Source organism: Uranotaenia lowii, chromosome 2 (genome assembly GCF_029784155.1).
Source record: "Uranotaenia lowii strain MFRU-FL chromosome 2, ASM2978415v1, whole genome shotgun sequence".
Lineage (NCBI taxonomy): Eukaryota > Metazoa > Arthropoda > Insecta > Diptera > Culicidae > Uranotaenia > Uranotaenia lowii.
In genome coordinates this window covers 361,669,686-361,692,975 of record NC_073692.1, presented here as the reverse complement: position 1 = coordinate 361,692,975, position 23,290 = coordinate 361,669,686, and the positions used below count along the sequence as shown (strand labels likewise).

The following is a 23,290-nucleotide window of genomic DNA, read 5'->3' as shown; positions in this document are numbered from 1 at the left end:
TTTCAAGTCTAAATCATTGCTTTTCAGAATTGTTTACAATATAGAAAAGAATAAGAGGTTAAAAAGGCACTATATCTCCGTTCGTAAGCTTGTGCAGCGTCTGCAACTATGTCCAATAGATTTTCCTGACATTTTCACGAAGGAAAGTATATTTTCATAGATTTGGTTTATGTAGGAGGCCCGTTGTGCAATGGTTTTCTAAAGACAAGCTTCGGAATTTTCGAAGTTGATTACTAACCTATATCAACCCTTAACTCCATATGAAACCATTAAAATAAGGTGAATTTCTACATCCAGCCATTGAAAAGTGCCCTTTTCAAAACGTAGTTTCATGTTACAAATGAATCTTCCTAAATCTTGAGAACCACCGCTCAGAAAAGCGAAAAATTCCTTCTTAGAGTAAAATGAAAACATTGCTCCCCAAAACAACTTTGCTCTCGAATAGGTCCTTTGCTCTCTTCTACTCTCTCCATCCAAATCCATTTAACGTGAGTTGGAGGTTTTCCCTCGCTTCTCACCGAGGAAAAACTGGAAACGTCATTCGATTTTCGCGACGTCAGGCTGGCCACAAACACATTCAGTCAGTCAGTCAGCAGCAGCAACGAACTAGCAAGGCAGCCAACAATCCAGTCAGTCAGTCAGGCAGGCAGTCAGCAATATCCTTTTCTGACTGAGTGGTGGTTCCACTTTTTTTTTTTAGAAAGTTACAAGGAACAAGAAACGTTTCATCGGGTGCCAATTGTGGGTGAAAGAATTTCGTTCTGTCAAGTGGAAATTCGGACCATTTTCCCAGTTTGGTTTTTTCGAGAAGGTTTCCGGAAGTTTGGAAAGTTTTACTGTGAATCTCGATGAGAGCTCCAGTTGGGGGTGGGAATCCCAGCGTAACAATTAGCTCCAGCCTCGATATGGGGCATCCTGGCGGCGGCCCCAGGATTCAAGGCCTCGGAAAAGTCGAAGGACGTGTCACACTGAACACTGGTTTTCCGCAAAAGCGGTTGATACCGAGAGATTGAATGTTTGTGAGTGTTTTTTTTTAGTTTCGGATGGGTTTTTGGGGTCTTTGCAAAATATCGATGTTAGATTTAGAAGCTTAGAATTCTGGTTTTGATCATACAATTTTAACGAAATGTTTTCTCTTTTCTCACCTTGTAAGGTCACTGGGGACTTAAAGTTCCAAACGGAAGGATCCTGTTCGAGGAAGGTGGAATCGTGGAACATCGGAAGCGCCTATAAGGATTTTCACTGAAGGTGTTGAAGGATTAAAGGAAAAAATTGAAAATGGAACAAGAGTGTAAGATAGTGCAATGAATTGATGTGTAAGCTTTAAGTGTTCATCTACTTGATAATTGTGCTATGAGGCAATGGAACATTGTTCATCGGAAGTTGTGAAATTTAAACGTTACGGATCGACCATAAGGAATCGATAGATTTTATCTGCAAAATGTGCGAAAATTCAAAGTGTGTCAAAATCTAGCGAATCGTAGAGGAAGAAAAGTGTCTTTCCATCATATTTCACCTCGACCTCACATACTCGAAAGCAATTTTCTCATCGGAAAAAGTTCAACCTTCACCCACCCCCACTTGCTCTCTCTGGAAACGGATCCCGCATGGAATCAGAATGCTGCTCCGGAAAATCTGCTCGTTTGCGGTTTCCCTGTATTGGTGATGTCCGGTCAAAAGAAGCGAGCGCGAGCGAGCAGGGAGAGAGGGAGTGCGAACACTCGACAAAACATTCCTCAGCTCACGACACCACGGTTGGCCACAGTATCACTTCCGCTTGAGGTCGCGTAACTTCCACGAATCCGTCAACGAGTTGGATGACAACACAGAGAGAGAACAAAAACGCGCTCTCGCAGCCAGAAGGAATTCCGAAACAGTCGGGGGCGAAAGTGAATAATCATCACGATGAGCTTCGGCCGCTCACGACTCATTGCCGAAAGTTTCATCTCAACATCAACAACAACCCACGATTGTCTCGCCGCTCACCGGACACCCAATCGGAATACACTTAGTCGTCGTCCTTGGTGGTCCTCGGCTGCTGGTAGTTGTGTGCGCCAGTTCGGTTCACGAAATTTGTTCCACTTTCGGTGCGGCGGAGAGGTTCAGTGTCACTGTCACTGACCGCGTTCAGTAAACGAAACAACGTGAATCATTTCGAGTGAGATTGTATGCGTAAACAACAAAACCTGCGAACGGAACAATGCTAAGGAATTCCACGTCAAATTCTAAATATGTTCAATAGACCACTAATGCTACAAAACAGAAGTCCTATAAAAAGTAGTAGGCGAATGCAATTCAAATTCTGATGACAAAACAAATCTTCTTAAACAAAAGAAAAGATTCCAATTTGGATTCGAGATTGATAAAGTCTTAATAGAAGAAAAGTGTAAACGAAGGCAGAATAGTAAACGAAGGGAAAGATTAGTCAAAAAATATCACTAAAGAAGTAGGGGTGCGAATTGTGCTGAAAAGAATCCTATATTCGATGTGGGGGGCAAATACAAAAATAGTGAATCGATATAAATACAGTGTGGTGGGGAAACACAGCAAAAAGTGTGTAACGTATTCGATTGCTTCAAAGTTGGAGAGTTGGCCGACTAAGGGAGTGAGAAAAATCCGAAAAGTGTGAGAGCACGCTAAGAAAAGCCAAAAAGAGAGAGTGTGGTAACGAATTGCGGGTGCAAACCGAAGTGAAGGCTAATCGTGAGCTTGTAGAAAAGCTCATCCAAGTGAGTAGCAGCAAGCAGTTGGGGGTAAATAGGGCAGGATTTATCGTTGGAGGAAACGTAAAGCGAAGGATAAGAAAGCAAAAGAAAAACTTCGAGTGTGTGTGCAAACAGAAGAAGGAAATTTTCGTGCCGTCTGAAACAAAACAGTGCTGTGAGCGAGTGTGGTGCAACTAGAAGGAGGGAAAACCAAATTCATAAAAGAAGAATCACATAAAAAAGTGAAGCTGTAACTGTGTGTTACCTTCCAACTGGTTTTTTTTTCTCTCAACTTCAACGGGTGCAATTTATGAGGATCATCGTTGGAAAGCTGCAAATACACCTGGCCGCCGTCGAGGAGCGATATGTGCTAATGTATGAGGATGAGTGATGGATTTTCCGCTCGTTGAGGATAATAGTTTACATTTGGGATAACGCTAGCGGAAAAGGTGAGTGAACATTACTGTGTTGCAATTGCTGCTTCGACAAGATTTTCGTTTTATATGAAGGTTTAACTATGCTCAATGAACATACATATCTATAAAAAAGTTTAACCATTTTCATCATTTCAAGATTAAAAGAAGATAAGCTCTTTTTATTGTAATACAGAACTAGTGCAGACCCTTTTTTTCATAAAATTTTACAAACGTTACATTCAGTTTTCTTAATGCGTGTTTCACGTTGTTTTACAAATTAAATTTGTTATTTCAACCACACCTTAACTCTAAACGATGGATAAGGAAAAACTTCAACTAACTTTAAAAAAATACGGTGAATAATCATTTTATGGCAATCCTTACGTCAATCAATTTTCTGCAAGTTTCTAACAAATTCAATTCTAGACAGACAAACAGACAGACATATAACTTGACGTTGCTCGTAGCCAGGGTAACGCATTTTGAAGGATCGTAAAATCCTTTGAATGCCGAGTACTTAGGAATACACATTTGAATATCGTCGGCATTTACCAGCACGAATACATAACTCTAGGAATCTGGTGCATAAGAGTGAAGAAAAAAGGGGGTCCCAAGTGACTCCCTTGCGGCATTCGATATTGATGACCGAAAAAGTTGTGCATCTCTCGACATATAGCTTTCCAAAAGACCGGAACAAATACCTACAAATTTTTTATAAATTCTTCGAAAATAAAAACAGTTGAAAGATCTAAAACCTAGTTCTAGAAGATGGAAATTGTATCACCATTGTATTTTAGATTTTTTTTATAATATGATCTAATAGCGTTTTCGTTTCTCCAAAGGCACGGGTGTAAATTTTTTTTTAATAAACAAACAAAATCGTCACCCGAGATGTTGCAAATATATGGTTGCTATATTCATCCTCACGCTCACCCTCAAAACTGACAACTTTTATAGATCGTAACCGCCTACTTAAGGGTCAAAACTCGGGCAAAATTGGTGAACTTCTGAATGAATAAACAAACACAATGACAACAGTTAGAGCGAAATTTACATTGGACCAGGAGAATCAACATGAAGAGTGTTCTGAAGGATCACTTTATGAATTTGCGTTGGATCGGGAAAACCGACTTGAAGAGTGTTCTGAAGTTTCACTTCAAGAATTTACGTTGGATCGGGAGGACCAACTTGAAGAGTTTTCTTAGGGTTCACTTTATGAATTTGCGTTGGATTGGAACGATCAAGATTAGTAGTGTGCTCAAGGTTCATTTTATGAATTTGCGTTGGATCGGGAGGGCCAACTTGAAGAGTATCCTGAAGGTTTATTTTATGAATTTACGTTCGATCGGGAGGACCTTCATGAAGAGTGTTCTGAAGGTTCGCTTTATGAATTTGCGTTTTTTCGGGATGACCAATATGAAGAGTCTTTTGAATGTTTACTTTATGACTTTGCGTTGGATTGGGAGGACCAACATGAAGAGTGTTCTGAATGTTCACTTAATAAATTTTCGTTGGTTCGGAAGCACCAACATGAAGAGTGTTCTGAATGTTCACTTTATAAATTTTCGTTGAATTGGGAGGACCAACATGAAGAGTGTTCTGAATTTTTAGAGCGAAATTTACATTGGACCAGGAGAATCAACTCGAAGAGTGTTCTGAATGTTCACTTTATAAATTTACGTTGGATCGGGAGGACCAACATGAAAAGTTTTTCTGTAGATTCATTTTGTGAATTTCCGTTAGACTTCACAAGTGTTCTGAATGTTCATTTTATGTATTTGCGTTGGATCGAAAGGACCAACATGAAGAGTGTTCAGAATGTTCACTTCATGAATTATATTTTGACCGGGAACCAACTTGAAGAGTGTTCTGAAGGTTCTCTCTATGAATTTTTGTTCGATCGGAAGGACCGTCATAAAAAATGTTCTGAAGGTTCACTTTATAAATTTGGGTTGGACCGGGAAGACTAACATGAAGAGTGTTCTGAATGGTATTTTAAGTTCTGAATGTGTATAAAAACATAAAAATATAGGTGGTTCAAGATGTGTGGCCCACGATTCCCCACAAGCTATGATTTGCAAATTGGTTGCGTTTGTGTGACTTGTTGATGTTTCATCAAAAATTCCTTTTCCACGTGAAAGATCATGACAAAACTAAGATCATAAGCGTATGAGCATATTTTTGTTATGCACTTTAGGTTCCCCATCGATGAAATTAGCGGGTGTATTTTTAATTATGAAAGTAAATTTTTCTAACTTTTTTTAGCTTGATAAATAAAAGAAGCATATGATGCGTATTTAAGTAAACAACATATAGAAATATATGCCCACGCAAAGCGGAGACGATGACAGTTGGTTCGAGATTTTTATCTCAACACACATTTGTGATGTTAAAAGAGGCCCACGTTTCCCCATGGCCCACGATACCCCACTCTCCCCTACATGAATAAGCATAAGAAAATGTAAATTGCGCTTACAGATATTGTTTGTTAAAAGATCGAAAAAAAGAAATGTTACATATAGCAGTTTGCATATACTCAGCTTGAAATTTTGTAAATAATTTTGTTTTTGTGAGAAGGGGGGAGATGTGTAGTCGATATTTGCTTGCACGACATTCTCTCGGCTGATACCTAGGCCTTTCCGGGTAGGAAATCTCTCTCCATCGTCCTAACAACACGCAAACACATGATGGCTGAGCTGTCGTGTCGTGAGAGGTCGTCAGTCAACGAACGATCTTCAGTGAGGCAGGACGTGTGTTTCCCGCTCAAACGACTATTGCTAAGCAGAAGCTTCACAATATTCAGCTATAACAATAAATTTTTAAGCTGTACAATTACATTTGATACACTTGATGATACATCGCGAAGAAATCTGAAACGGAAATTACCACACGAATTCTTACAAATATTGCATCTCTGAGTAACTGAAATTCTGTTACTGTGTTCATTGAATAATTTTTAATTATTTAACTCATAACATTTCATAGCGGCAAGCGAGATACCTCAGATACGATAAATACACCTAAGCTAATCTAGGCTGACTGTGAAGAGGAGCTGCGACTGTTTTGCCTCCTCTACATAATCAGTCAGTGAACCTAGCAAAAGTTTATCTGATCAGTTTTGAGCTTCCTACATAAATTGCCCTCCGCTTATATTTTACACTATCTTTTCACTTCTTCTATCAAGCGCACTCGCTTCATCTATCCAGCTATATTCTACCTATTGTCTTGAAAAATTCAAACTTAGAATGGATTTTTAAAAAGCGTTACCAGATTCACCCAGTAAAAAACAGAACAATAAGCCGGTTAGGGTCACATTGACTCGGATAATTGTTTTGGTTATAAAATTAAACTGAACCGACTTTCATAAACACTATCATTTTGAAATTGTCTTAATGTATGCTATCATACGCTTTTTGAAAATTCGAGTGTTCACGGTCTTCATAAAACGGCCTTAAAACTTAAAAGGTCCAAAAAAAAAAAATGGGTGTTTTTAAAGATAACTCATTTGGTTAAAGTCGTTTTAAAAATTCTTAATTGATGTGAGTTCAGTTCGATTAAGAGATTGAAATAATAAAAGTGCTTGGTTTTTTGACCACAGCTGGTTGTTTGAAAAGTTCATTAAACCAATTTTTCAAAGATTTTGTAACTATATTTCAATGAAGATCAAGTAATTTTCTTAAGAAAAAAATAACCGTTCTGTTCAATTATATTCAATTCCAACCGATAGTGATGAAGAAATAATGAAGAGACTGATAGAGTAACCGATTCATGTTAAATCATAGATTTTCATTGACTTTTACTTTACGCTTTTTGCTACCCTGAGAACAACTACTCTGAAGTTTTAAATTTCATTTTTGAGTAATATTATAAGAAATCAAATACGATACTTCAATTAACTCAGGAATTTAAAATCTGCACATTTAATCCATTTTAAGTTGAAACACGGCTCAGCGAATTTCTGGAATCTCTTGTTGTATGTTTTTCGCAATTCTAAATATGATCAAAATACCACAAAAATATTAAAATTTAGTCAGTTTTCGTTGGTTTCATGATGTCATATATTAAACAATTAACTTTTAAGCACAGTTTTATAAATATAAACTAATTATTCAATAAAAAAAACAATGGCTTTCAAGAAGAAAATTAACGATTTTTTATTTTTTTTTCCATTATTTCCATTTATGATATACGACATCAGAAAACAAAGCCTTTTTTTACTTTAAATGAATCTTTAAATCAGCCAAAGTTTAGCTGACAGCTGTGAAATTTCATTATTTCAACTAGGATGGTCACGATCTTTGATTCCAAACGCTATCTTTCTGGCCATTCGGGTTTCGGCTCAATTTTCAGACACCAAAAAAATTTTAATGTTATAATTACTTCCAAATAGATAGTGAACATGTAGCTGATACCTAAATGATATTTTTTCATGAAAATTGGTTCAGTAGTTTTGAAGATACAGCCAATAGTAATCCGGGTCTTAACCGACAAGTTGTCCCCTTTTTTAACGTCAAAACAAACGTTACAATGTTTTATTGAAATATTCTTGAAAATTGATACTTATATTCTTTTTTCAACTAACATAGGATTCAGACCCTTTGTAATAAATATCCAATTAAGATTTAATGTATCACTGATGGGTTTTAATTAAAGTTTTTTAAACAGAGGCACAAATCACCCTTTAGAAAACAAGACACCTGCTCTTTTGAAATCCAAAAAGTGTATTCTTATAATCCTGAAACAAAGATGCTTCAATCAAGCCTTTCTGGAGCTCGAAATATAACAGTTTTGCATTCTGCAGATATTAAAAAAAAAACACTGTGTCTCATCACTATTTCGTCAACCACTATCTTGTACATCATGCTTAGGGAAAAGTGTTCCTAAATGCGCCTAGCGGGTTAAGTGCGCCTACAGCTGTTTAACGGAACACTATATCTAATCAATGCATTTTGAGGGTAATACGCTTTGAACATAAGGCATGAAAGAATTTTACTAATTCACAAACTAAATTTTTCTTAATCTATACAAGGTTTTGATAACTTTTGATGTAATATTTTGACTTTAAAAATTTATACCTAAAGAAGAAGGTTAATGGTTTTTGAGAATTATTTATATGATCATCAAAAATACAACAAATTTTAATTTTTATGAAGGTTTAACCCCTCTGTGCTCTATGCAAGTTTTTAAAATGCCTCTATATTTTAAAAACTAGTAAAATCTAAGAAATTTCTGAATTTTGTTATTAAAACTTAGAATGCAAGCATCTTAAGAGAGAATTTAAGATCTCTAAATATATTCGATAATGTTTTTCTTGTGGGTTTCCGTAGTATTGTAGGGATGAGATGAAGGATATGCAGAAAATAAATCAAATTTAATTAAAAAGAAAATAAAATAATACACAGTATTAAATAATCTTGTACACTTACATGTTTTAGCCTGCAAATAATTGGGACAAGTTATTTCTACTAAATTTACATGACTTTAAACGTAATGTAAATTCCCGATAAGAAATAAAGCCATTGTGAATTAACATGACCATAACAATGAAACCGTTCCGATTCATTATTCCTTTTAAGTTTTTGAATCATTATTTTATCAACTTCTAGCCATCAGCCTTATAACAAAGCAAGCTTTTGAAAAGTAATGAAAAATTGTTTTCAACATCATCCATCCAAAAAGTATTAACGAAACTGAAAAGAGCATTCAGATACACCCTATATCAGGATCGTTTCACAAACACACACCGAACGGCTGACCGGTAGGCAGAAAGTTCGATTTGCGCCAATAAAAGCTTTTTCAAATCTGGAGCTCGTGGATTTCAAGTAAACATTAACATTTCGAATATCTTTTTAATCATTGTCAAGTTTCGTTAAAAGGCTGAGTGCAAGAAGTTGATGAATAATGAGCCGGAACGGTTTCATTGTTTTGGTCATGTAAATTCACAATGGTATTTTTTTTCTTTTCGGGAATTTACATTAATTTCATTAATGTAATTGCAGACTTCCAACAGCTTTTTGGAACACTTAAATATTTAAAGGTTTATAAAAGTAAATCAGCGAATTATTTGAAACAACCGTTGAAAACTTCCATACCGATAATCGATTTTGCTGAAACGTACTCAAAAACTTTGATTTTTTTTGGTTTCTTTGTGAAAATTGTTAAAAAATCCGGGCAATATCCGGACTTTTTTCGCGATATCCGGGCAACCGGGCCGGACCGGACTTTCTCGAAATTTTGCATCAAATATCCGAGCAAACCCGGATAAAACCGGGCAATCTGGCAAGCTTAGTTTAAAGTCATGTAAATTTAGTAGACATAACTTGTTCCAATTATATGCAGGTCAAAACATGTAACTGTACAGGATTATTTAGTACTGTGTGAAGATAAATAAATTAAAGCTAATGACTATGCCAACGTTTGTTATTTTGGCAACTAGGCGAAACACACATAACAAAGTGAGTCATGAATCTATTCTTGTGAGTTAAAGACGTGCCTAAGTGAATCTCTGAATTGAGATTCATAAGAATCGTGAAATCACAAAAATGGCGTGGTTGTTTGAATAAGCGCAGATTGTCAAGACTGCTGCTAATGAAAATTTATTTCTGATTCGGCCTTCGGTAGATAGACGGATTGGCACAGGGAGCACAGATTTTAATTTTTTTTTGTTTGTTTTGGTTTGACTTTCCGGTGGAAAAGATGGAAATGGCTAAAGAAGCGCAGATTTCTAAGGCTACTACTGCTGATTGTTATTATTTGGCCTTCCGGTAGATAATAACGGAATTGGCTTAGGAAGTGCAGACTTTTAAGGCTGCTGCTGCTGATTGTTTGTTATGATTTTGCTTTCCGGTGGAAAAAGACGGAATGGCTTTGGAAGCGCAGATTTTTATAACTGTTGCTGCTGATTGTTGTTTGTTTTTAGCTTCCCGGTGGAAAAAGACGGAAATGGCTGCGGAAGTAAAGGTTTTTAAGGCTGCTGTTGCTGATTGTTTGTTTTGATTTGCCCTTCTTGTGGGAAAAGACAGAATTGGCTTAGAAAGCGCAAATTTTTATTGTTTGTTTTGATTTGCCCTTCTTGTGGGAAAAGACAGAATTGGCTTAGAAAGCGCAAATTTTTAAGGCTGCTGCCTCTAATTTGTTATTTTGATTTGGATTTTAAGGCTACTACTGCTGAATTGGCCTTCTGGTTTGGAAGGCTGTATCTAAGAACACTATCGAATTATTCCGGATATCATAAACAGACAGAGTGAAAAAAAAACACAGTTCAAGAAAGCTGTTGCTAAGAATGTGAATTGAGATCCATAAGAATCGTGAAATCACGCCAAGTATGGCAAATATTACTTTTGTTTAATTCCATAAAATTAAAAAAGACATGGAATTTGATAGAATTAGAGCTTTGTCGTGTGCTAGTTATAAGTGTCAAGCATTTTTAATATTTTTTTTTGGAAAATATTGCAGAAGAAAATCTAATTTTGCATAATACATAAATAGGCGCATTTAGAACACACAGTTTCAGATTCGAAAATTTTGACAACTGTTATAATAAAATCGTTTTCTCGAAAACTAAAGGAGATGGAGAAAATAACTCTAATGTGTAAAAAAACAGATGTCTGTTCAGGTCTATATAGATGTTATAAACAAATTTGATGGAATATTAGAATTAGAATTAGAATGTATCTCAGCCCTATGCGCCGGTCAATCGGCGCTGGACCCTTAGAATAATCAATGGATGGATTAGATAAAATCAGTATTTTGCATAATAGGTTTATGTGTCAACTTATGAATTTTCTAAAGGAAATTTTCCGCTGTATTTACAACTTTGTCGATGGCCGTAACTTCGTTCCTTATCAGAGAAAAAAAAGTTATTAGCTGTTTAACAGGAGTATATCTTCTGGCATCGAAAAACAATAAATTGAACTGACATCACTGCTGAGTGCCTACACACAAAAAAAAAAGCATAGTAAAATTACTAAATCCGTGGTTTAAACGAACAACAGGCGACCATATTTTTGAGTCAAATATGTTTTGTTGTTTATAATACCTTACGCATAGCTCTTTTACCATGTGCTCAATTTGGCTGCGCATAGTAAATTCGACTGCGTTTTAGTAAAATTGTCAATGAAATGATGCATTGTTTTACTTCGTCCCTAGTAAAATTAATATGTTTCATGATGAAACTAGTATGTGTTATGATAAAGATTAGGAGGAGCAAGGAGCTTGATTTAAATAGTAAAATTACTATGTATGTTTGTTTGTTTATTTGCATGCATGCATTATGGCATTATTTGAAACATGAAAACTCACACTTCCGACACACGTCGGTCAATGTTAGTGTGTTCTCCCGATGCTCTGGAATGATTTTCAAAGTTATGTAACTATAAAGCAGCTCAAAATAAGTTTTTTTTACAAACGGGTTTGATGATTAATGATCCTGAATTAGTGTAAACAACAAGAATGTTTACCATCGTAAAATTATCATACGCACTTATGTTTTTGAGTCAAATATGTTTTGTTCTCAAAAGTACGATGTGCGTAGTATTTTGTTGATATGAATTGGTGCCACAATGTCAAAATTACTATGCGGACGGTAGTTGTGATAGAAATTATGATGAAATTATCATGACCATAGTATTTTCGACAACAAACATTGAGAGTTATCGAAAATTACCAGGTACATAGTAATTTCAATATTGTTTCATGCGCACTTTCACAAAATCGATGTTAAACTTTTCGTGGTTGAAAATACTATAGCGCTGAAATGGTAAAATTATCATGACAGCGTCTTTGGGATGACCACTCAATTTTTTTCCGTGTAGCGAGATAATGCATAAAAAGTAGTCAGGCATTACATCACTAGGCACCTAGCAGTGATGTCAATTGAATTTATTATTTTTCAATGCCAAAAAACATACCCTCTAACATAAACCTCTAATAACTTTTTTGTCTAATTAGATACGAAGTTACGGTCTTCGACAAAGTTGTTCAGCAAAAAATTGCCTTTAAAGTTGGCACCAAAATCATAAGCAAGCTCGGTTCCACACAAAAAAACAAAAATGATGTTGATTTCTCAGCACAAAGTATTCAGTTTTTCCATTCAAACCTAAAAGGTCAAATTTACTCATGTAAACGTTACTTAAAAATTCTGCCAAAAATCGTGGATGAGTTTTGAACCAAAATAAAGCTTTTAAGACCCCAGGTTTTGAAAAATTCAAAAATTACCCCAAATTGACTCTGGCTAATACCACTCTACCGTCGAAGAATACTTTAAGCAAATTCTTGTTGCTTGTTTTGATCAAAGTATTTTTCGTAGAGCTCAATTATTGTTGATACCAATTTCGCAAATGTAATACAAAATGCAAAACTAAAATCTTTGTCGCTCACCGGTCTCTGGAGCCACCCAACTTTATTTACATTCCGATTACATAAACCAAATGTTACAATTACACATGCGAAACGTGACAACGGCCGTCGATGTCATCATTTAATGGCAACATCATCACCGTGTGGTACTACGAACGAATATCGACCTTCTTTTCTCGAGGGTAGGAATTTTAAACTGTCACGATTCCGCTCTCCCACCCTTGGTTTTACTCAAAGCTCGTTGATAAGGTAGGCACCTAGAACGTCGTCAGCGACAACTCTTTCATTGGCACCTCTCGCTCTTTCTGTCAAGCTCCATTTCAAGCCATATGTGCCAGCAATGGGATCACGTTTTGGTGGGTTTGAATTTTACGCCCACCTATGACGAAAAGCGGGTCACAAATTAGTCTCGCCGTCATCCTGTGCCGGGTATATGAGTGGCTGTTTATACGTAGAGATATGTATAACCAAAACGGATTCCTGGGGGCTTGTAGCCTTCTTGTTTGTCCGGAGAAGGCCCGAGATTCACAGGAAGCTATAGACATATATATATATATACGAACCATAGGATTACAAAAGCACAGCCTAATCCTGTGTTTATGTACACAACATATTGTGTGGACCTACATGCGTGTTTATATACCTGAATGTATACATGCGTTTGTGTCATCGAGCGAGTGATTCATTGCCCTGTGATGTGGCGTTTAAAGTTTAATTAAATTTATTCAACAACGAATTTTGGCAAAGGACACACACAGATCGGCCAAACAACCGGCTGGCGTTGGTTCATCGTTCGTTCCCATGGGTCGACCCATTTTTGTGATGACAATTTCCCTTTGGGGGCCGAAAATCGTTGGTTACAACATCTAGACTTAGTTATGTAGGTATATATGTTCTGGTGATGTGCTCATTGAATCTACCAGCCAAACGACTAAACACCAGGCAGCAGACAGCAGCAGTATGAGATATACTTTTAAATGTCATGCGATGGCCCCTCAAAAAACGAGCTGTGCTGGAGCTTAGGTTAACCAACACCTATATTTAGTAGTAGGATGGTGAAGATACGCCACATCCCCATATCGCTATAGCCTATTTGCCAGTGTGTTGTGAGTTTTGTTTATCGACCGTTCACAGACTACATGATTAACTAATGAAAACCGCGGGGAAATTTGGCTAATACCAATGTTTGACTGTGTCATGCAATCGGTTTGGTTCCCGACCCGGATCGAAATACGCAGTAGGGTGGCGCAAGACCGAACTTTCTAAATCAGAATTTCTCTGGGCTAAGCAGCTTAAACAACACGGTCAGAAAATTATTGAAGTTGATTTTGTGAACGGAAGTAATTTTAAGGTTTTGTTTCAGTTTTTCATTTTTCGGTCAAGCTTTTTTGAATGTTCAAAGAGCTCGGAACCCTTCGATTCAGTCGCGCTGAATCCAGCCAGACGGCAGCAATCGTCCTGGCCTTGAGTTCGATTGTGGCAATGAGGTTCTTCAACCTGCACTGACAGGCAATTATTCAAATCTCGTCGATCTTCCTCTTCGTGATGAATTTCTCAGCTCCAATGACAGAACGCACTCTATGGAGTGTCCTATTATGTCTAATAACGATTTAAAATGAACAGTTTTAACAAGAGTCAATCTAGTATTTATTTTTCAATTTTATGTTCTCTATAGTCTTCTTTAACAAAGAATAAATATTAAAAATAATTGCAGTCAATCGTAAAGGCCAGAGATCGAATTTTTTATCGAAGACTGCTCATTAGCTTCAGCACAGACTGATAAGCGATTTATGCCACTTTTTTCCAGTCTTTTGTTAAGTTTTCGATGGAATCTGAAGGCTTCACATATTCTCTCAAATACGATTTGGTAAGGGCAAAAAATTTCAATCATCGGTCTTGATGAACTGATGCCAAATCCTACCAAAGCAGTACTGGGTGTTCATGCTTGGTTATCATGAGGAGCAGGCGACGGTTCAAGCACTCTCGGACGTAAGGGGAGATCCACGTTTATGGTCACATCCTTAACTGAGGCAGTTTTCTTACTAATGTAAGCATGCATGACTTTCCGGTCCAAAGTTTTGTCCACCGAACCCGGTTTTCGTCCAATTTTGTTTTTTTTTTTCATAAAGCTTACAAAAGTACTAATAAACAAACGGCGGAGTCTTGATTGTCATCCGACACGGTCTTTCAGCCACTCCAATTGACGACTAATCATGGAACGATCAGGAATTAGAGTAGATCCGAATCGATCTGGGTACTCAGAAGCTCTACGTTGGGGTTTTGTACCTATCCCTTGATCGTGCCAAAAACGCGACCTTCGCAGAATCGTTTTCCCGCGGCCTTTCCCGATCATGTTCCCTAGCCATTCCTGAAGACGACATTCTAATTATTGGCGACTTCAACATGCCTGGACTAAAATGGTGTCCCTCCCGGGCACCTAGAGGTACTCGAAATGTGTTACATACTGTACACTCCGAATACTGTCAACATCCAGAACAACACAGATGAGAGAGCAATCTCGTACGGCGGAGTGTTTCACTCTCTACCAAACACTAGAAAGCGCTCATGGATGCTGGGTTCGGGCTGTAAAGAAAACCCCATGAAAACCCAAACAATAATAGCAAATTGTGAGTTTGTGCAGCGGGCTTGGCTTAGAAGTTAGAGCTTAAGTCTTCTAAGCCAGAAGTCATGAGATCGATTCTCGGACATGGCAAAGATCTAACAACTGGTCGCAGTGGTCTCTCCTAAAGATACTAAAGTACCATCAAGACGCCATTCACCGCCCAGTTAAGCGGTTTTTCAACTTCAAACATGTGTAATAAAAAAACGACGGCAGATTTTTATTCGCTTTCTTTTCCAATACATCCCAAAACTGCTCTACTTTAAATAAAAAAAATTGTGGAATGCGAAAAATGTACGCTTTTCAAAATAATTAACTAAACTTTGGGGTGTTCAACTGGCCCTATTACCGCCCACTCGACTTTTCCGGGTATCGATAATGTTTTCTCAAGGAAAAACTATCTAAACAACACGGAAACTGTTCTTTTTAGTATTTTCCATACAACGAGCTGTCAAAACCATTTTTTGGCTTTTTAGAGAATACATTTTGTGATAGTTTTTCCGCAAATTTAGTACAAATTTTAACAAAGTGCGTTGACTGACAAAATGATGATTCCCGGCAAACAACCTCAAGTAACCGGTTACTTTCAGCGATAAAACATCATTTTCTAACATAATCAAACTAAATGCTTCTTACAATTTACACATTTTACACAATACATGCGTTAAAAACAAAGAAATTGTGCGTGACCGGTCATTAGGAACCCACACTTTTTTTTATACACCAATTATCGCCCATCACTAAACGCCTCAAAAAACAACAACTATTGAAAAAATCGAAAATTTTTTGATGCAAATCTATTCTACGAAAATAAAACTATCGTTTCAAGTCGATTTTAGGTCCAATAGGTACTATCTAGTAAACAAAAACCCTTTTTGCCCTAGGAGTACAGTAATGCTTAGTTCGCTAACAGGCGTCGAATTCAATAATTTGACCGGAAACGAAAAACCAAATATTTTATTTCTGGCTATAGTTAGCATAATTAAGTGATGTTTTTTCAATGAAATGGTCGAACAATGACGCCGACACAGAACACAGGTCTTATATTTGGAGAAAACATCCCAGTTTTTTCAAAATACACACAAAAGGGTGATTTTGGGCGGTAAATGGTGTCTGGGCGGTGAATGGCGTCTTGATGGTAAATACAAAGAGGCGCCATCCAATCCGTTAGAAAAAAAAATACATATAAAGCAAGCCTGCGGACAAATCTGTCAGACGCAAGTAACACTGTTACTTTCGTTCTAAATCTCTAGCGTAACTACCAAATGTAAACAAATCGAGTTGAACGCATTTTACTTAATTATCGCGGTTTCATCTTAAACCCACATAAAACTTTTAAAAAATTGACGAAATTCAATTGGGCTAAACTGCCTGTTTATGCATTTCCGTTGTAACATGAAAATGCGCCTTTTCAAATGGACGAAACTTCTAGGCGTAACTAAAGTCGAATAGGAAAAAAAGGCAAAACTCGACAATCTCTGGAGTTATTGAAAAATGTGGAAAACACTGGATCCTTTTTTTAAACGATATAACTTTATACGGTTTCATTTTAAAAGATTTGCTTGATGTTCATGTCAAAAATTCTGAGTTTAGTATTTCAAGAATCTAAAGATGCAAAAATGTATCAAATTCCGTCGCCTTTTTAATCCAGTTTACAATTTTTTTTAACGTGACTGAAACACTTCTGATGCTTCATTGTTTGAAAAGTACGGTTTTAACACCACTTTTAGCTTTCTTTATGGTCAAGATCTAAAAATTAAAAAAACAACTATTCCTATCAACCTTAAAGCTTCCAATATCAGCTTTCTTGGAGCTTCTTCTAAGTGATTTTTTGGGAGCACTTGTGTATTGTCTCTCTTCCGAAGTATGTTTTTGCTGAATATTGTCGTAGAAGCATATTTGGGTTTCTCCAACTATAAATGCTGCTGCAAGGGCAGGAATAATCAATTTGAAGTTTTTCTCTCATTATAGTATTAAGCATATGACATTAACTGGAAGAAAAAAGAAAGTCAGAATTGTTACGATTATTTTCTCGGCGTGTTTGCTACCACCTATTACCAGATAGTTGTAGTATCCAGTGCGTTATTGAATAATGAAAATCAAGATCAGTTAAACATAAAAAATAACCAGTTTCTCGCAGATTCGATCAATCCTTCTATTTCTAAAAAATCAAATCGTTTCAGTGAACTTTTCATCTAGGCCAGGATAAAAACGCTTGTTTGCCTCATTAAAAATGATGAAGGACATCAATCGAAGCCATAGCTTAGCGTATTTTCAAGAAATAATGGTATGGGCCATTAGACCGCTGCAAAAAATTACTTTTTGCGCCCATATCTTTCTTCGATGCCTTCTTGGTCACCAAGCATTAGTTTAAAATTTGATTGATTCCTGAATCAATCAAACACGTTGAAATTTTGTATAGAAATTTGTATGGAACATGAAATGTTTGCATTTTAAGTCGCCCAGAAAACTCAAATAAAAGTGAAAAGTGATGTCCTTTTTAGTAGGGACATCTAAAGAATTTTTATATAGATGGATAGCTCGTGCTCGTGATAGGCATGAGCGGAACGAAAATTTGAAATGTGAAGATAATGCTTCTTTATGAATGGAACGACTGTTTTGGTTGATTTTTTTTAGGGATTTTTAACGGCTATCAGTCTCGGATTTTTAAGTAAAAACGACTGTTTTTTACTCCAACGTTTCGATCCTTATTGGATCTTCATCAGGGGCTACAATTTATTGTTAATTTAATGAAAATCGACTTTGAATTTTGTTGGTGCTTACCGATAAAGTGTCGTTTTCTTGTTAAGTTTGATTCGGCTTATCTTGAACTGCTGTCATTGGGTTTCTGTGTTGGATTATGTTGGTTATAATTTTGTGTTTCATGTATTTTAAAGTTTGGTGAGACTTACTGCTGACGAATTTTTCGTAGAATATTCGTTTTTCTATTGAATTTTGGGAGTTTTAAAATTTTCTGCATCCGAACTTTGCACTGTGGACTGTTTTGGTTTTCGAGTTGTTTTTAAATATGGCGTTCATTAATTTGTGTTGGTGTAATTTAATGTTTGTGATGTTGTGTTTTGATCCTTGGTATTGTGTTTTGCTTCTTGGGTTTTGATTTTTTCCAAACACTGAAAAATATTTGTGTATGTTGAGTGTAAAATATCTGTATCCTTTTTAATGTTAACTGATGATGATGTTGTTTTTATGTGGCAGCTTTCCAGCATCATGAGTTTGTTTTGATTGTCTCCCCTGTCGATGATTTTGGCCTTATCGATGTTGAACAGGTGGTGCATAGCTGCTTCATGTTCCAATAATGCTGTTTGCTGCCTCAAAGTTGTTATCTCGTAATCCTGGTCGGTGCATCCTCTGTCCCACAGTCGTTTTAGCTCGTTCGTTTGTGTTCTATGTTGTGACATCCGTTGTTTCAGTTTTGCTATAGTACATCCAATATAGCAGGCGTTACATTTCCGTTCGGAGCTGTTTGAATTTTCGGTTTGGTCTGGATTACCATTGCATTCAATCTTGTACACAACATTAGTATGCTCGTCGTGCGGAGTTTTGTCTTTCACGACCGGTAGAAGTGATCCGATCGTTTTACTTTGTTTGGTTGCGATTTTAATATGTTTAAAACCTGGACCTAATGTTTTTGTTATTTGTGCTGTTAAGCCATCAATATATGTGAGAGATTTATAACATTTTATTTCGTTCTCTTCCATAGCTGTCGGTTCAATTATTTTTTCTCCTAATTTGTTAATGATTCCATTGATAAGTGTGATTGGGTAATCATTCATTTTGAGGTGTGTTTGTATAACTTTTTTTGCGTTAGTTTTATCTGTATTGGATGTGAAATCGAAAACTCTTTTCGCAAAATTATATGCTACGTTAATTTTTTGATGTAGTGGTTGAAACGACAAAAAGTTCAAAAATCTTCCGGAAGCGATTGGTTTCATGTACCATTCCGTAGATATCTTACCATTTGTGTTTCGGTGCAGCATTAGGTCCAAAAACGGTAGGTGATCATTCATCTCCATTTCGACGGTGAATTGGATGTTTGGATGTTGTGAGTTGAACGTGTTTCTGATTGCATCTACTTGTGTTGGTTCTAGTACGAGGAATAAATCGTCTACGTACTTTTTGATGTGTTGGGGTGGCACTGCGCAGGCTTCAATTGCGTCGTCGAGTAAGTCATCCAGCACCAACTCGGTGACAGGCGAAGCAATTGGGCTTCCCATAGCGAGGCCTGAGATTTGTTTGTAGTACACGTTGCCGAAACAGAAGTAGCAGCTGTCCATGCATAACTCGACCATCTCCCAGAAGAATTGCTAGTGAAAACGACAGCAGCAACAAAAACAAACAATCTCCACCTCGGCTGGGGCTGAATAAAGCCGGCCATAGACACCAGATTTGCACAAATGCGATGGAATTCTGTCACTGTGAATACGATTTGCATCGTGTATTGCGCTGTTTGAATGATTGCGCAAACAGTTTGAGTAAAATTGGTCGGGATCGAAATATTTTGTACAAATCATCCTCTGTGGCATGGTGTATGATGCTGTTTGCACAAACTTTAGGCGATTGTACAAATGTGGTGTAGTCCCGTGGTGGCCCGTTTTACTCAAACACAATGCAAATAGTATTCAGAGCGACTGAATCTCATCTAATTTTATCGCATTTATACAAATGTGGTGTAGTCTATGGTCCACTTAAAGCGGGTTGGCTTGTGCAATTTCGATGATTCCACGACGATTGTTTGATTCTATGCCTGCCCCGACACACGATACAAACATTTTTCGTGCGAACACAAACGATTGCTGGCGAAAACAACAACAGCAACAAAAAAAAACATCTCCACCCCGGCTGGAGCTGAGTAAATGGCCTGGATTTGGTACAAACAGCACCATGCACCATGTCACAGAGGGTTGTTTGTACAAAATATTTCCATCCGGACCGATTTTACTCAAACCGTTTGCGCGATCATTCAAGCTGTGCCATACACGATGCAAATTACAGCGACAAAATTTCATCGAATTTAATCGCATTTGTACAAATGTTGTGTAGTCTATGGCCGGATTAAAAAACGCTGGTAAACGCCGGCTGGCGTATAGCAACAATTGTATGCTGTTGCGCACACAGATGTTTGTGTGCGTGTGAATGAAGCCCATTCATTCATTCATTCAAGCAGTCGGCGTGTTCGCCATTCCATTCAGATCCATTCCATCCGTCGACAAGTTAAGACGTCAATTTGAAGTTAAGCCAAGTGTGTTCCATTCTAGAAGTTTTTTCTTCCATCGACCGATGCGTCAAGTATAAGATTCCTCTCCATTTAAGTCATTTAAGATTGTGTTAAGATTCCTTCCTTCCATCCTATATTAGGAGTTAAGTTTCAAAGTTTGGTATAAATAGTATAAATACATGTAAATAGAAAACATTTAACATTAACACTGATATTTAGAAAATCACAGTCAATATCATCGGTGCTTTCAGAAAATTTGCAGCACTGATTGTTATTTTCAAAGGTTGCAAGGAATAGTGTTATTCACGAAGAAACATACACTGTAGATTATTAACAAGCAAGTTCACTAAATTGTTAGTAACTAACCTCATACTTCTATTGTACTTCTAAATGATTAAAGAATTTTCCCTTATCAAATATTATAGCTTTTAAGTTTCTGTCAACACATACTTAACTTCCATACTAAGTTCCGGCTTTTTCTTCTTTGAGCGCCAAAAATAATTTAAGTTAAAATCGGGAGAGAAACAAGAGAGGTACAGTGATTTAAACCGAGAAGTGTCAAATCGACACTCAATGTCTGTTTCAAGAGTTTTTTTTCTAGTCTTTCAAGGTGCGTCCAATAATAAAACTGATGAAGAAACTTTAAAAATGAAGAATGAAAATCATTGCAGTAAAAAGTTATGGAAGAATAAAGTTAATGACGCACGCACACTAAAAATATAGTACGTTAAAACTGAAAAAAACTTTATTACTTTCAACTGATGTTAATATTTTATCTAGTCGTTAGAGTGATTTTGTTGAGGCTGGCACTTATGCAACAAATCCAGCAGAAATCTAATAGAATCAATCATATTTGCTTTCGTTTGGAATTAGTTCAGTCATCAATTAGCATTCAGTCGGATTCGACCCCACCGACTGCTGGTCAACTGAGCCAATTCCTAGCAATATGATTCTCTTGCCTGGCTTCTTTGGACCGAGAAATAGGAATGTCAATAGAAACTGACATCCTACAATTGCAATGATTCTCACCGGCCTTCCGGAAGTAGTCGATGCGACCCCGGTCTTCGAAACCTGAAGGCATGCAATAATAGACTTTCAATCGATTTGCGGTTTCCACGCCTCCAGGTGCTGCACTTCAAATTGCTCACCGGATTGCACATGGTTTGGTCCCCAACGATTGGTCGTGATTTAGCACTTTACTGCTGCTGCCTTCTAATCCCCTATGAAAGTGGCCAAGAAATATGACCAACCCTGGAATGGGTGTGGGTGGTGAAAGGTCATTCTGTCATTTTCCCAACCCAAAGTCAGTTGAACCAACCCTCGACGAGGGATGGAAAATTAAATCGTACACACCAGAAACATTTGTTTCACTAAAAGTCGTGTCTGGTTGCACCGAATGGTCAAGACATTCGGATCCATTTGGGTGTGTGTCCGGGACCGATGATTGGCATTGGCAAATTGTAGGCTAAAACCGGACCAAAACCGAACCACAAAAGCACAGACCCGGAGTCACTTTGCTCCTGGAAACGGAAGCAACAATTTGCATTTTCGGCCAAACAACTAAAACCCCATCCATTCATTGTGGTGGATTCGGATTTCAAAGGCTGTTCCCTGCTGTTCGGGGAGGATTTGTTCCCGAGTCCGGGGCTTCGGGAAGGATGTTGTCAGTTTTGTTGCTCATTTTGGTTTTCTCTGTCCTGACTTTGTGTGTATGTGTCTGTATGTGCGTTGCTATTTATGTTGCTCTATCGGATTCAGATCTGATTTCAAATTGCACGCAACCGTTCAGTGCATCCTTTCCGAGACAGGTAAGACATCGGTTAAGAATCGAACGTTCTCCTTTCTTCGTGAAATGGAAGAACAAGGAACATCCGGCGATAAGCGAAGGCCGGATCCTGGTGGGTGGATGGACGTTGGCGGGATGTTCAAGCAGTTGACGTTTTGATTTTGATGCATTGCATTGCATTCATTGGTTGGTTGAAGTTGGCAGGCATAAAGATGATGATTGTCCTTGTTGAAAACGATCAGCACTGAATTGTTTCGAAGCTTGATTGACAGACTCGCTGCATGGAATATGATTAATGGGGATGAAGGAACATCTTGTTTTCTTCATTCGCTTTTCTTCATCGAATATGGAATATACGATTTGTAGCAGTGATAGACACGTTCATTAAAATATACGACAAAAATTAAGATTAAATTGCAGCTAAAATCGAAATTTTAAGATTGTTTCCTTGGTCAAAACAGAAAAAAATGTCATGTCAGATCGTTTGTTTTGATGTTAAATTTTTGCTGAAGCTTCAAGATAAAAAAATCGGTCAAATGAGAGTTCGAGTAGGCGTTAACTCACGCGGACATTTTTGGAACACTCAACATTTCCCGGAGAAGCTTGTAAAATACCACTTCAGTTGTTCAAAAAAACAAACCACCTGCATAAAGTCAATTTAATAAAACAATCAAGCCCGTTTAAATCACTTCCACTGGTCAGTGTTTCAGTTGTCCATATTCAGCGTTTGGTAAGAAACTCTACGCTTTATTCTTCCCTTTGATCCAGTATGTTTTGCGGCCTTTACCACATGTTTGGCCTGGCCGTACTTATCTCTGCAATGCATACACGCTAGAAATTATTGAACCATTTACGGTTCAAAAATAACCATTTTTGACCTTTTCCCGGGAAATGCCATTTTGTGAGTTTTCCATGAGAAGGCATAAAATGACTTCTGGGGGAGAAGTTCGAATATAGTTAATTTTCAACCGAATGGGGTTCTGGAAGAGAAGCTAAAAAATGGTTATGTTTCAACCGTTTCAAATTATCGAATAAGGAAAATACGGATTTTCGTGTTTGTTTGTTTATTCTTGTAAATAATACTGCTCTCCATTTTAATAAAAAGATATTTTTACCGAAGTAAATAAAAAATTTGAATTTTCAAGCGGGAGCAGAAAACTTCAGGATATG

The 23,290-nt window shown here is 37.2% G+C and overlaps 1 protein-coding gene across 12 annotated transcripts in view; it reads left to right on the top strand.

The window, feature by feature from the left end:
* The window catches only part of LOC129747966 (whirlin), a 427,024-nt gene that overhangs the window by 61,392 nt on the left and 342,342 nt on the right, over positions 1–23,290 (top strand). For 11 of the 12 annotated variants that reach the window (XM_055742407.1, XM_055742406.1, XM_055742405.1 and 8 more), the window contains exon 2: positions 1,154–3,154. The gene's annotated coding sequence lies outside the window, so the exon portion shown is untranslated. Of the gene's footprint in view, positions 1–624; positions 1,020–1,153; positions 3,155–23,290 lie in introns of those variants that run through there. The other variant, XM_055742400.1, reaches the window with a different exon arrangement.